We start from the raw sequence: 13,036 nt of genomic DNA on the forward strand, positions 1-13,036 counted from the left end.
ACTAGGCTCTCATTATTATAACTAAACCCGTAAGGGCCACACTAGGCTCTCATTATCATAACTAAACCCGTAAGGGCCACACTAGGCTCTCATTATCATAACTAAACCCGTAAGGGCCACACTAGGCTCTCATTATCATAACTAAACCCGTAAGGGCCACACTAGGCTCTCATTATCATAACTAAACCCGTAAGGGCCACACTAGGCTCTCATTATCATAACTAAACCCGTAAGGGCCACACTAGGCTCTCATTATCATAACTAAACCCGTAAGGGCCACACTAGGCTCTCATTATCATAACTAAACCCGTAAGGGCCACACTAGGCTCTCATTATTATAACTAAACCCGTAAGGGCCACACTAGGCTCTCATTATTATAACTAAACCCGTAAGGGCCACACTAGGCTCTCATTATTATAACTAAACCCGTAAGGGCCACACTAGGCTCTCATTATTATAACTAAACCCGTAAGGGCCACACTAGGCTCTCATTATTATAACTAAACCCGTAAGGGCCACACTAGGCTCTCATTATTATAACTAAACCCGTAAGGGCCACACTAGGCTCTCATTATCATAACTAAACCCGTAAGGGCCACACTAGGCTCTCATTATCATAACTAAACCCGTAAGAGCCACACTAGGCTCTCATTATCATAACTAAACCCGTAAGGGCCACACTAGGCTCTCATTATCATAACTAAACCCGTAAGGGCCACACTAGGCTCTCATTATCATAACTAAACCCGTAAGGGCCACACTAGGCTCTCATTATTATAACTAAACCCGTAAGGGCCACACCAGGCTCTCATCATAACTAAACCCGTAAGGGCCACACTAGGCTCTCATTATCATAACTAAACCCGTAAGGGCCACACTAGGCTCTCATTATTATAACTAAACCCGTAAGGGCCACACTAGGCTCTTATTATTATAACTAAACCCGTAAAGGCCACACTAGGCTCTCCTGGTTATTATAACTAAACCCGTAAGGGCCACACTAGGCTCTCATTATTATAACTAAACCCGTAAGGGCCACACTAGGCTCTTATTATTATAACTAAACCCGTGAAGGCCACACTAGGCTCTCCTGGTTATTATAACTAAACCCACATGAGCCACACTAGGCTCTTATTATTGTAACTAAACCCATAAGGGCCACACTAGGCTCTTATTATTATAACTAAACCCGTAAGGGCCACACTAGGCTCTTATTATTATAACTAAACCCGTGAAGGCCACACTAGGCTCTCCTGGTTATTATAACTAAACCCATAAGGGTCACACTAGGCTCTCCTGGTTATTATAACTAAACCCACAAGGGTCACACTAGGCTCTCCTGGTTATTATAACTAAACCCACAAGGGTCACACTAGGCTCTCCTGGTTATAATAACTAGATCGACAAGGGTCACACTAGGCTCTCCTGGTTATTATAACTAAACCCATAAGGGTCACACTAGGCTCTCCTGGTTATTATAACTAAACCCACAAGGGCCACACTAGGCTCTCCTGGTTATAACTAAACCCATAAGGGTCACACTAGGCTATCCTGGTTATTATAACTAAACCCACAAGGGCCACACTAGGCTCTCCTGTTTATTATAACTAACCCACAAGGGTCACACTAGGCTCTCCTGGTTATAATTAAACCCACAAGGGTCACACTAGGCTCTCCTGGTTATTTTAACTAAACCCACAAGGGCCACACTAGGCTCTCCTGGTTATTATAACTAAACCCACAAGGGTCACACTATGCTCTCCTGGTTATAATTAATCCCACAAGGGTCACACTAGGCTCTCCTGGTTATTTTAACTAAACCCACAAGGGTCACACTAGGCTCTCCTGGTTATAATTAAACCCACAAGGGTCACACTAGGTTCTCCTGGTTATTATAATTAAATCCACAAGGGTCACACTAGGCTCTCCTGGTTATAACTAAACCCACAAGGGTCACACTAGGCTCTCCTGATTATAACTAAACCCACAAGGGTCACACTAGGCTCTCCTGGTTATTATAATTAAACCCACAAGGGTCACACTAGGATCTCCTGGTTATTTTAACTAAACCCACAAGGGTCACACTAGGCTCTCCTGAGAGATCGTAGTTCCCAAGTGACATTAACTGTAGATGTGTTGATCTACATTAGTATTACATTCATGGGGGAGCACTAAACCCATAGGGGTCATACAGTGCCTAGGGGAATGGAATTCAGTCGGGCTTGATTCAAGGAACTGGAACATTGATCCAATTGCTTAGATCAAGAGCCCCTTACACACATCTGGACCTGGAGTTTACCTGGAGAGAGTTCCGGGGGTCAACCCCCCCGCGGCCCGGTCTGTGACCAGGCCTCCTGGTGGATCAGAGCCTGATCAACCAGGCTGTTACTGCTGGCTGCACGCAAACCAACGTACGAGCCACAGCCCGGCTGATCAGGAACCGACTTTAGGTGCTTGTCCAGTGCCAGCTTGAAGACTGCCAGGGGTCTGTTGGTAATCCCCCTTATGTATGCTGGGAGGCAGTTGAACAGTCTCGGGCCCCTGACACTTATTGTATGGTCTCTTAACGTGCTAGTGACACCCCTGCTTTTCATTGGGGGGATGGTGCATCGTCTGCCAAGTCTTTTGCTTTCGTAGCGAGTGATTTTCGTGTGCATCAAGGAACTTTCTTGGAGGATGTTGATCTACAGCTCCTAGGCCTCTTAAGGGTGTTGATCTACAGCTCCTGGGCTTTTAAGGGTGTTAATCTGCAGCTCCTGGGCCTCTTAAGGGTATTGATCTACAGCTCCTGGACCTTTCGAGGATGTTAGGCTACAGTTGCTAAACTTCTTGAGCATGTTTATCATCCATGGGAACGCTAAACCCATATGGGTTATGCAGCACCTGACTTGATTATTATAATCAGATTAAATGTTAAACTCACAAGGGTCATAGAGCACTGCTGTTAAGCTAAAACTCCTGGACCTCTACAGGGTGATCTCTAGCTCCTGGACCTCTTGGAATGGTTAATTTAATCACAGGGAGCACTAAACTCGTATGGGTTATATTTTTTTAAATTCATGGAGTACTACACCCATCGGAGTCAGAGAGAGCCTGTGGAGGAATAGATAACTGGATTCATGAAATCAACGCAAAACTTCAATTCCTTAGATCAGTGGTTCCCAAACTTTTTCAGCTTGTTACCCAATTTAACATGCCACATAAAGCATGTTACCCCTTTCACAAAATGTTGTTATTATTGATATATATGGCTAAACGTGAACGTATACAGCCTCGCATACTCTGCTAATCCTAGCAAAACCATTGAAAACGTAAGAACCACACATACATTATATATAAAATTAATAATAGCTACAAATTCACAGTAACAGTGGGTAAATACTAACTATATACTGCACAGGGCAGTACACATACATACCAGCTTATGTCTACCTCGGCTGATGCTCACAGATAAACTGACAGTGTGAAATAGAGGCAGCCTCAGGAAGTGAGTGACACATACTGGACAGGTCGATCTGGGCTACTGAGTGACTTTTGTCCTGAAGCATACTTGTCAAAATACTTTTGGGTTTCCACACACTTAGCTATATATTTCTTCTTTTCTAATACTGTATATTAGTTTTTGATGTTTATTGTTATTTGGTTTAACTTCATTACTTACTTATAATAGGTTTACTTTACATTATTATTATTACAATCAAGGGGGAAGCGCTAAACCCGGAGGATTATACAGCGCCTGGGGGGGTATGTGGAAGGCATTCAGGCTTAATTTGGGGAACTGGAGCATAGATCCAATTCCCTAAATCAAGAGCCCCTCACCAACATCAAGGAACCTTCCTTGAGGGGGTTTACTTTACAACTTTATATACTAAGACAAAGTTAACAATAATCCTCATACCGGGTACCGCATTGTTTTCTTGATTTTCAGAATTCATAACTTTTTTTCTGTCACCCCTCCATTACCCCCCAAAAATGGTTAAATTACCCCCAGGGGGTAATTTACCCCCAGGGGGTAATTTACCCCCAGTTTGGGATTATTATTATTATTATAATCAAGGGGAAGCGCTAAACCCGTAGGATTATGCAGCGCTCCCAGTTTGGGAACCACTGCCTTAGATGATGAGCCACTGACCAGCAGGAAGGACTGACCTATACCTCCTGGGCACCATTATTATTATTATTATTATAATCAAAAAGAAGCACTAAGCCCATGATGACACTCTTCAGGTCACTTGTTCTATCTAGGCTGGAATATTGCTGCACACTAACAGCACCTTTCAAGGCAGGTGAAATTGCCAACCTAGAAAATGTACAGAGAACCTTCACGGCGCGCATAACGGAGATAAAACACCTCAATTACTGGGAGCGCTTGAGGTTCCTAAACCTGTATTCCCTGGAATGCAGGAGGGAGAGATACATGATTATATACACCTGGAAAATCCTAGAGGGACTAGTACCGAACTTGCACACGAAAATCACTCACTACGAAAGCAAAAGACTTGGCAGACGATGCACCATCCCCCCAATGAAAAGCAGGGGTGTCACTAGCACGTTAAGAGACCATACAATAAGTGTCAGGGGCCCGAGACTGTTCAACTGCCTCCCAGCACACATAAGGGGGATTACCAACAGACCCCTGGCAGTCTTCAAGCTGGTACTGGACAAGCACCTAAAGTCAGTTCCTGATCAGCCGGGCTGTGGCTCGTACGTTGGTTTGCGTGCAGCCAGCAGCAACAGCCTGGTTGATCAGGCTCTGATCCACCAGGCCGCCTGGTCACAGACCGGGCCGCGGGGGCGTTGACCCCCGGAATTCTCTCCGGGTAAACTCCAGGTAAGCCATCCTGGGCACCAGGAGACTTGGGGTTGTAAACACTTCAGATATATTGCTAGGAGTCTTCAGTGACTGAAATATGGGAGATCACCAATTATTATAATCAAAACTAAGCACTAAACCCATAAGGGTCATACAACACTGCAGGGTAGGATGTGCTAAAGATGCAATAAGCCAGATCAGAGACCAGCGAGGATACGAGGAGCACTAAACCCATGAAGATCACACAGTATGTATCTGAAGGTAAATACCAAGGGGAGATCAATTCAAATTCCTTGGATCAAGAGCCCCTACTGGCATCAAAGGGCTTCTGTAGAGAGTTGGTATCAGTCACTTGTGTATTTTTTTATTTTAATCAGTGGGAAGCACTAAACCTGTAGGGGTCACACATTCCTTTGGGAATACACACACTGAGGATCAATCAATTCAAAGTTACCATTAAGAAGCAACTCCTGACCTTAACGTGATCCCGACGACAATTTATTATGCCAAACAAACCATGAAAGATTGTCTTTCATCCATAATTATCCTTTCTTCCATCCTTCCTTCAGATCTCATATATTACCAAATATTATTATTATTATAATAAAAACAAAGCACTAAACCCACCAGGGTCATACAGCGCTGATATTACCAGATAAACATAAACTATCTCATTATATTTTGTATCAATTCAGGTAACTAGCTTCATCCTTATTGTAACATTTATTAGAATTTTATCTTGAATTATTGAATACAGCTTCTCCTCAGCAACGTACTTGTTTACTGACAACTCGGACTTACGATGGGCTCTCTGACCAGTATGCATACCTAAATAATGTATATTAGAGCTGACTTCTCTATTCTGTTTATTACAATATACAGTACACTGCTGTATAAACATTTAAAAATATACCAAAAATGTTATAAATGGTGCAAAGGTGATATTAAAACAAAATCAATAATGGTAGACACAAACTCACAACCATTATAGTATGCTCCTCACTTAGCAATGAATTCATTTACCGACGTGGTCTTAGGAATGGAACTCCGTCATTAAGTGAGGAGAGGCTGTACTTTAATATTATTATTACAATCAAAACTAAGTCCTAAACCCACAAATCATACAGTGCTACAGAGTCAGAAGTGTGAAATATGAAATATGCGAGGATGAGACCAGTGAGAGTCAGGAGTATGCAATAGGCAGAATCTGTAAGGAAAGTACTAAAGGAAAAATATAATCAAAGTTGGTGTAATAAAACAATTATTGACAAAAAGCAAACGACAAAGTCTGCATCAACGGTGGTTTTAATATATGTAGTATAAATTTACTGCCTAGGTGGGAGATGGCTGACTTGTTGAAAAAAAAAAAAGAAAATCACTGGTCAATACTCATTTTCTGACCAATGATATTCACTGATTTTAGGGTAAGTTTGTGGTGCTAGTTCCAAATATGTCATTGGTTTTGCTTCTCTCTAAGTTTGAGAAATTTGGTATCCCACTGAAAAACATAAAAGATGTGAAAAATATACTGATCAGGCAGGGATAGCTTACAAATCACACTGAAATTATTTTTTAGATCAAGCAAGTAAGAAGTTTACCATCTTCAGATCAATACAAATAGACATCTTGTGCTCATGATAGCAAAGCTTCTGCAATACCATTTTGATATTTTCGTATTCCACTGTGCAATAAGAGACACTTCAAGTTTCTAATGGAGCTGTCTATAAACAGCCGTCAATATCGTGATTAATATTCAACTCCCATTCAAAGAAGAAGTCCAGGGATGTTACCGCAGTACACAAGTTTGCGCTCTGATTCTCGGGAACAGATTAACTTCATTAACCGAGGACTGCCTCTGTAATTATTTTACACACTGGTTGGACAAAACAGAATGACTTGGAGGGCATATAAATCTGTAGTGGAAGGGAGGTAGGGTAGAGGTCAGCCTAGGAAAAGTTGGAGGGAGGGGGTAAAGGAAGTTTTGTGTGTGAGGGGCTTGGACTTCCAGCAAACATGCATGGGCATGCTAGATAGGAGCAAGTGGAGACGAATGGTTTTTATGACTTGACCTTCCCCTTGGAGTGTGAACGAAGTAACATTCATGAAGGGATTCAGGAAAACCAGTTAGCCAGACTTGAGCCCTGGAGGTGGGAAGTACAGTGCCTGCACTCTGAGTATTTTAACTGTATTATTATTATAATCAAAAAGAAACGCTAAGCCACAAGGGCTATACAGCGCTGCAAAGTAGGGAAGGAAGCGAGGGTATTGGGCGGCAGAAGGGAGGAGGGATGATCAGTAGGTTACAGAAAACAGCGGGGCAGGAGATAGTAAAGGGGTAGAGGGTAGCAAGAGATTGAGGTAGAAAGGGCTGAAGGTATCAGAATTTGTGAAATAAGTCAGTTGTTGTCAAAAAGTCAATGAGAGAGTCCGGATGAAAGGTGGGTCCATCAGCGAGAAGGGAAGGTAAAGAGAGAGCAGCGGAGCGAAGACGACGACGGAGGTAAATTCTGCGTGCTCGTTGATAAAGTGGGCAGTCCAACAGAATGTGGCTGACTGATAATGGAGCCTGGCAATTCTCACAGAGAGGAGCAGGGCGCCTCTCCATGAGATATCCATGAGTAAGACGAGTATGGCCAATGCAAAGACGGGAGAGAGTAGTCTCCCAACCTCGACACTGGTGATAAGAAGACGGCCAGTAACCTATACTCGGTTTAATGGATTGAAGTTTGTTACCAAGCATAGTTGACCAACGTTGTTGCCAACGGGTGTGAAGGTGGGAAGATATTGCAGCAAAATAGTCCGTAAATGGAATACCTCTATATGAAACTGGTAGGTCATGTACTGCTGACTGCGCAGCAGTGTCTGCCTGTTCATTGCCCTGTACGTCAACATGACCAGGGACCCAACAAAAAACAATATCTTTATGCTTGGTAAAGATGCGGCGTAGCCAAAGTTGGATACGGAGGACTAAGGGGTGAGGTGTATCAAATTTCTGTATAGCCTGTAAAGCACTAAGGGAGTCTGAGACAACCACAAATGATGACACAGGCATAGATGCAATACAGATAAGTGCTGCAAGGATGGCATACAATTCAGCAGTAAATATACTAGCTGAAGATAGTAAATGCCCTCGTACGATGCTGTCCGGAAACACTGCTGCGAATCCTACGCCGTCAGAAGACTTAGAGCCATCTGTGTACACAGCAATGGCATGAGAATGAGAGTGGAAGTGGTCAAGAAAATGAGAGCGGGAAGCAACCGTAGATGGTTGGGCTTTCGAGCAAGGGAGAGAGAAAGAACAGACTCGAACAGCTGGAACTTCCCAGGGGGGTAGGGAAAAGTGAGATGCTACATGAACATAGAAAGGTGGTAAGTGAAGAGAAGACAAGAGCGAATGAAGGCGAAGAGAGAAGGGACGGAGTAAACAAGGGCGGCGAACAAATAAAGAATGTCTACTAATATCAGTGACCATTCTATAAATGGAAGGATTGCGGAGATCATGAGAGCATACATAGTAGCGAAGGCAATGGGCATCATGGCGATCGGATAAGGATGGAACGTTCGCTTCTGCATAGAGGATCTCAACAGGGGAAGAGCGAAAAGCACCGAGGCATAAACGTAATCCATGGTGATGAATGGGGTTAAGGCTAGAGAGAGTAGCAGGACATGCCGCTGAATAGATCTAGTCACCATAATCAAGTTTCGATAAAATGAGGGTGGAATGTAGGCGAAGGAGGGTTCGACGACCAGCTCCCCATGAAACATGAGCAAGGGTTTTAAGAAGGTTCAGCCGGCTGTGACAAGTTGCCTTCAGAGAGGTGACGTTAGGTTTCCAGGATAACTTACGGTCAAAGAGGAGGCCCAGAAACTTGACTGTATCACGTTCAGGGATACGGGAGCCATAGAGGTAAAAAGGATGATCGGAGATGACAGAGCGTCTAGTGAAAGTAATTTGGTGGGTTTTAGTGCTGGAAAATTTAAACCCATGTGTGGTGGCCCAATTGGAAACATGGTCGACCGCATGCTGGAGAGAAACTGTAATGAGGTGACAGTCAGCGCCTGCACAGGCAATAGCGAAGTCATCAACATAGAGTGATGACCAAATATTTGATGGAAGACTAGAGGCCAAATCATTAATAGCAAGGAGAAAAAGTGTTGTGCTCAGAACACATCCCTGGGGGACACCTTCAGCTTGGATAAAGTCCGGGGAGAGCACATTTTTAACCAGAACGCGGAAATGTCTATCAGTTAAAAAGTTCTTAAGGAAAGATGGTAGATTGCCTCGGAGGCCTAAGGAGTGGGCTTGGGCCAAAATATTATACCTCCAAGTTGTGTCATATGCCTTCTCAAGGTCAAAAAATATAGCAATAACCGAGTGGTTATACGCAAAGGCATTACGAACATACGTATCCAAGCGTAGTAAGGGGTCTATAGTAGAACGTCCCTTACGAAAGCCATATTGATGAGTGGAGAGACTGTTGTGTGTCTCTAAATACCACACTAAACGTCTATTTACCAGGCATTCCATCACTTTGTAAACTACACTGGTAAGAGCAATGAGACGATAGTGGGAGGCTTCATGTCCCGTAGTACATGGTTTGCGGAAAGGGAGAACAATGGCAGATTTCCACAGCTGTGGAAGAACTCCTTGTGACCAAATAAGATTGAAAAGGCGTAATAGGACTGCAAGGGCTGACTGATGTAAATGTTGTAGCATACAAATATGAATGTCGTCGGGCCCAGCTGCCGATGATCGGCAAGCTGAGAGTGTTGCCTCCAGTTCTTGAAGTGTAAAAGGCACATTATACTGTTCTTCTCTGAGAGAAGAAAAGTCCAAGGGTGCTAACTCTCTGGCAGACTTTGAGGAAAGAAACGAGGGGCATAGATGGAGCCCCCGAGAAATACGGACCAGATGATTGCCAAGTTCATTGGCAACATCTAGTGGGTTTGCTATATCAACACCGGCAACCCGCAGAACAGGAGCCGGGTCAGGAGAATATTTACCACTCAGTTTTCGTACTTTTTTCCAGACTGCACTCAGAGGAAGCAGAGGTGATGGTGGAGACAATCTCGCCAGCAAGTGCGTTTAGCGTCGAGGATGACACGGCAAGCAATCGCACGCTTCTGCTTAAAATCAAGAAGTCTCTCCGTGGTTCTATTGTACCGGTACCTGCCCCATGCAGCGTGTTTCAAACATACTGCATGAGCACAAGCAGGAGACCACCAAGGCACGCATTTCTGAGAATGCCTGCCCGAAGTTTGGGGTATAGAATGAGAAGCTGCGGTTAAAACAGAGGACGAGAAGAGGTGTAAAAGCTCATCAATGGAGGACAAAGAAGGAGCCTCACTAAAAACAGTTAGTTGTAAGTAAAGGTTCCAATTTGCCTGATCAAATTGCCAGCGTGGGATACGAAGAGGTGGTGAATATGAAGGGGAAGTAAGAATGATTGGGAAATGATCGCTGTCATGTAAATCCGGGAGAACAGACCAGGTGAAGTCTAATGCTGCAGAGGAAGAGCAGACTGAGAGATCGATGCAAGAGAGAGTGAGATCGAGGATCAAAATGGGTGCGAGTACCTGTATTTAAAACATGGAGGGATCTTTTCTGAGAAGAACGAGAAGGTGGAGAAGTATCATCAGCAGGTAATTGTCGTTGGCGTTTAGGTGTGGGACCAGAGTTGGTCCGACGTGGAATGGGCCGGCGATTCGAAAATTGCCACACCGTAGAGGGAGAGGCCGGAAGCATAGTCAAAGGAGAGCGGAGGTCAGATAAATCAAAGGAGTCAGTCGAGACCTCAGTACCTGAAGCGGGTGAGGAAACAGCACTGGCAAGAGGTATAGAGGCATGAGGAGTGTCCGAAGAGTGGTCCAAAGACGAGGCGGGGTCAGAACGGGGTGCGGTATCAAGAAGGGGCCTGGGGGTAGCAGGTTCATGGACTGGGGCTGCCATGGTTAGGTTACTTCTTTCTTTTTGTTTTTAAGAAAAAAAAAAAGAAGAAAAAAAAATAAAAATAAAAAAAGAAGAAAAAAAAAGGGGGGACCAGGGAGGGATAGTTCCTAGGAGGAATGAAAGGGCCAGAAATCTCCCTCCGCGCCCAAGAGGACCTCAGCACCGCAAGTAGCGCAGATGCAGCATGGAACCCGTGCCATACCCTACCCATCATGCCAGTAAACCAGCAATCCGGGATAGCAACCTCACATCTGCCGAGCTACCTCGGTGGACAAAAGAGAGGGCAGCGGGATATCTGCCACAAAGCATACCTCCTTCGGCCACCACCCCCGGAATCCGAAAGGTGGCTTCCAGAGATACACCCGTCGCCCGAAAGACACCCAAAGCCACTCTCCAGGATACTGGAGAGGGATCAGGACATCCCCAGGCAATCCATATTCCACGGCAAACTACGCCACCGCCAAGAACCTCAACGGAATGGGATGGACCCCGGTACCCTTTCCCCTACCTAGGAACTAGCGCGCCTGTGGGAAAAATCCCAAAGGCCAAAAAGAGGACTGGCAAAAGAGAGGGGTGGGGAGGGAGAGGAGGAAAGGGAAAAGGGAGGATGGGATAGGGAAGGGGGGATTGGGGGGTAATTAGGTTCGGTCTGAGGAAGGAGACTGACAGGTCTAATTCCTCAGATCAAGAGCCTCTTCACCACGCCAAGGAGCCCCCTTGAAGAGGTTTTTAACTGTAGTGTAGGCACGCCTCTGGCAAGAAAGTGATGGAGAGTATGATGATGAAAGTGTTTCTTCTTTTTCTGGTCACTTTGCCTTCACGGAAAATGGCTGATGTGTTAATAAAAAAATACATATAATAATTGGTTGGACTGCTGGTGTTTTTCTGTTTCATAAACATGCAAGATGATGTGCACATCCTGTTACCACTATTTACACCTAGTTCATACTACACATGCAGTTGTGGACGTACTATTACACGTCTGTTTACACACATTATCAGTTTCTTTCTACAATACATTAATAGTTTTTATTCCTATAGTGTTTCCTTTCATCTCCATTAAGAAATGGAGAGGAATACCGCCTCGGTAAGCCACGAGCGTTAAATAAGGTGACTAAAATGCCAGTTGCAAGGGGCTAACAACTCTCATACATAAATTACAAAATCAAAACAGAACACTTAATTTTGATACACAATATTCATGGGAGTACAAGGACAAACACTCAGTTCTTTAAACTACATTCTGTTTGACTGCACAATACTATTGCTAGTAGAGGAAGTCAAGTGTGAGTACTGATGGTGGGGGAGTTCAAACTGATCTCTGGATATAATACATGTTAGTCTTGAGATGAACATACAGTGAACACTGATGAAACACTTAACATACAGTGAACACTGATGAAACACTTAACATACAGTGAACACTGATGAAACACTTAACATACAGTGAACACTGATGAAACACTTAACATACAGTAAACACTGATAAAACACTTAACAAGACTATCATACCACTGTACACTCTGTAATATATCATGAACTGACACTTTTTTTTTATTTAAAAATGCACAACTTTCTATTACATAAATTGATATAAATTGAACTTAATTGAAAAATACATCTTCTTGTACTGTGAATGAATTTAAAATGAAAATTTATTTACCTTTAATTCTAACACATTATTACATTAATGAAGTGATAAACCCATCTGGGTCATTCATCTCTAAGTATTATACCATCTGTATGTATGTAATAATTATTTATATATATATATATATATATATATATATATATATATATATATATATATATATATATATATATATATATATATATATATATATACGTATATATACAGTATTTATTTATTTTACACAGGCTGTCTCCCACCAAGGTAGGGTGAACCCCTAAAAGAAGAAACACCTTCACCATCACTCTTGCCAGAGGTGTGTCGATACTACAGCTCAGATGCTCCTCCAACCTGCAAATATCCCCTCCCCCTCCTTCAGACTGTAGACACTATACTAATATAATTGCACAAACAAAACAAAATTTCCATTAAATAAAGTACACGGAATTACGTGTATCGAAAATCCTTGGAGATGAGCTTAATCTCAACGACTCTCCAGTGTTGCAAAACTCCATTTACTGGATTAATACATACTGAGACATATATATATATACTTAGAAGAGAATATAATTCAATCCATGCTCAAATTAAAAAAAAAATGGTGAACACAACTGAATAACATGGTTAGAGTAAAAGTACAAT

This window comes from Cherax quadricarinatus, chromosome 18, assembly GCF_038502225.1.
Source record: "Cherax quadricarinatus isolate ZL_2023a chromosome 18, ASM3850222v1, whole genome shotgun sequence".
Lineage (NCBI taxonomy): Eukaryota > Metazoa > Arthropoda > Malacostraca > Decapoda > Parastacidae > Cherax > Cherax quadricarinatus.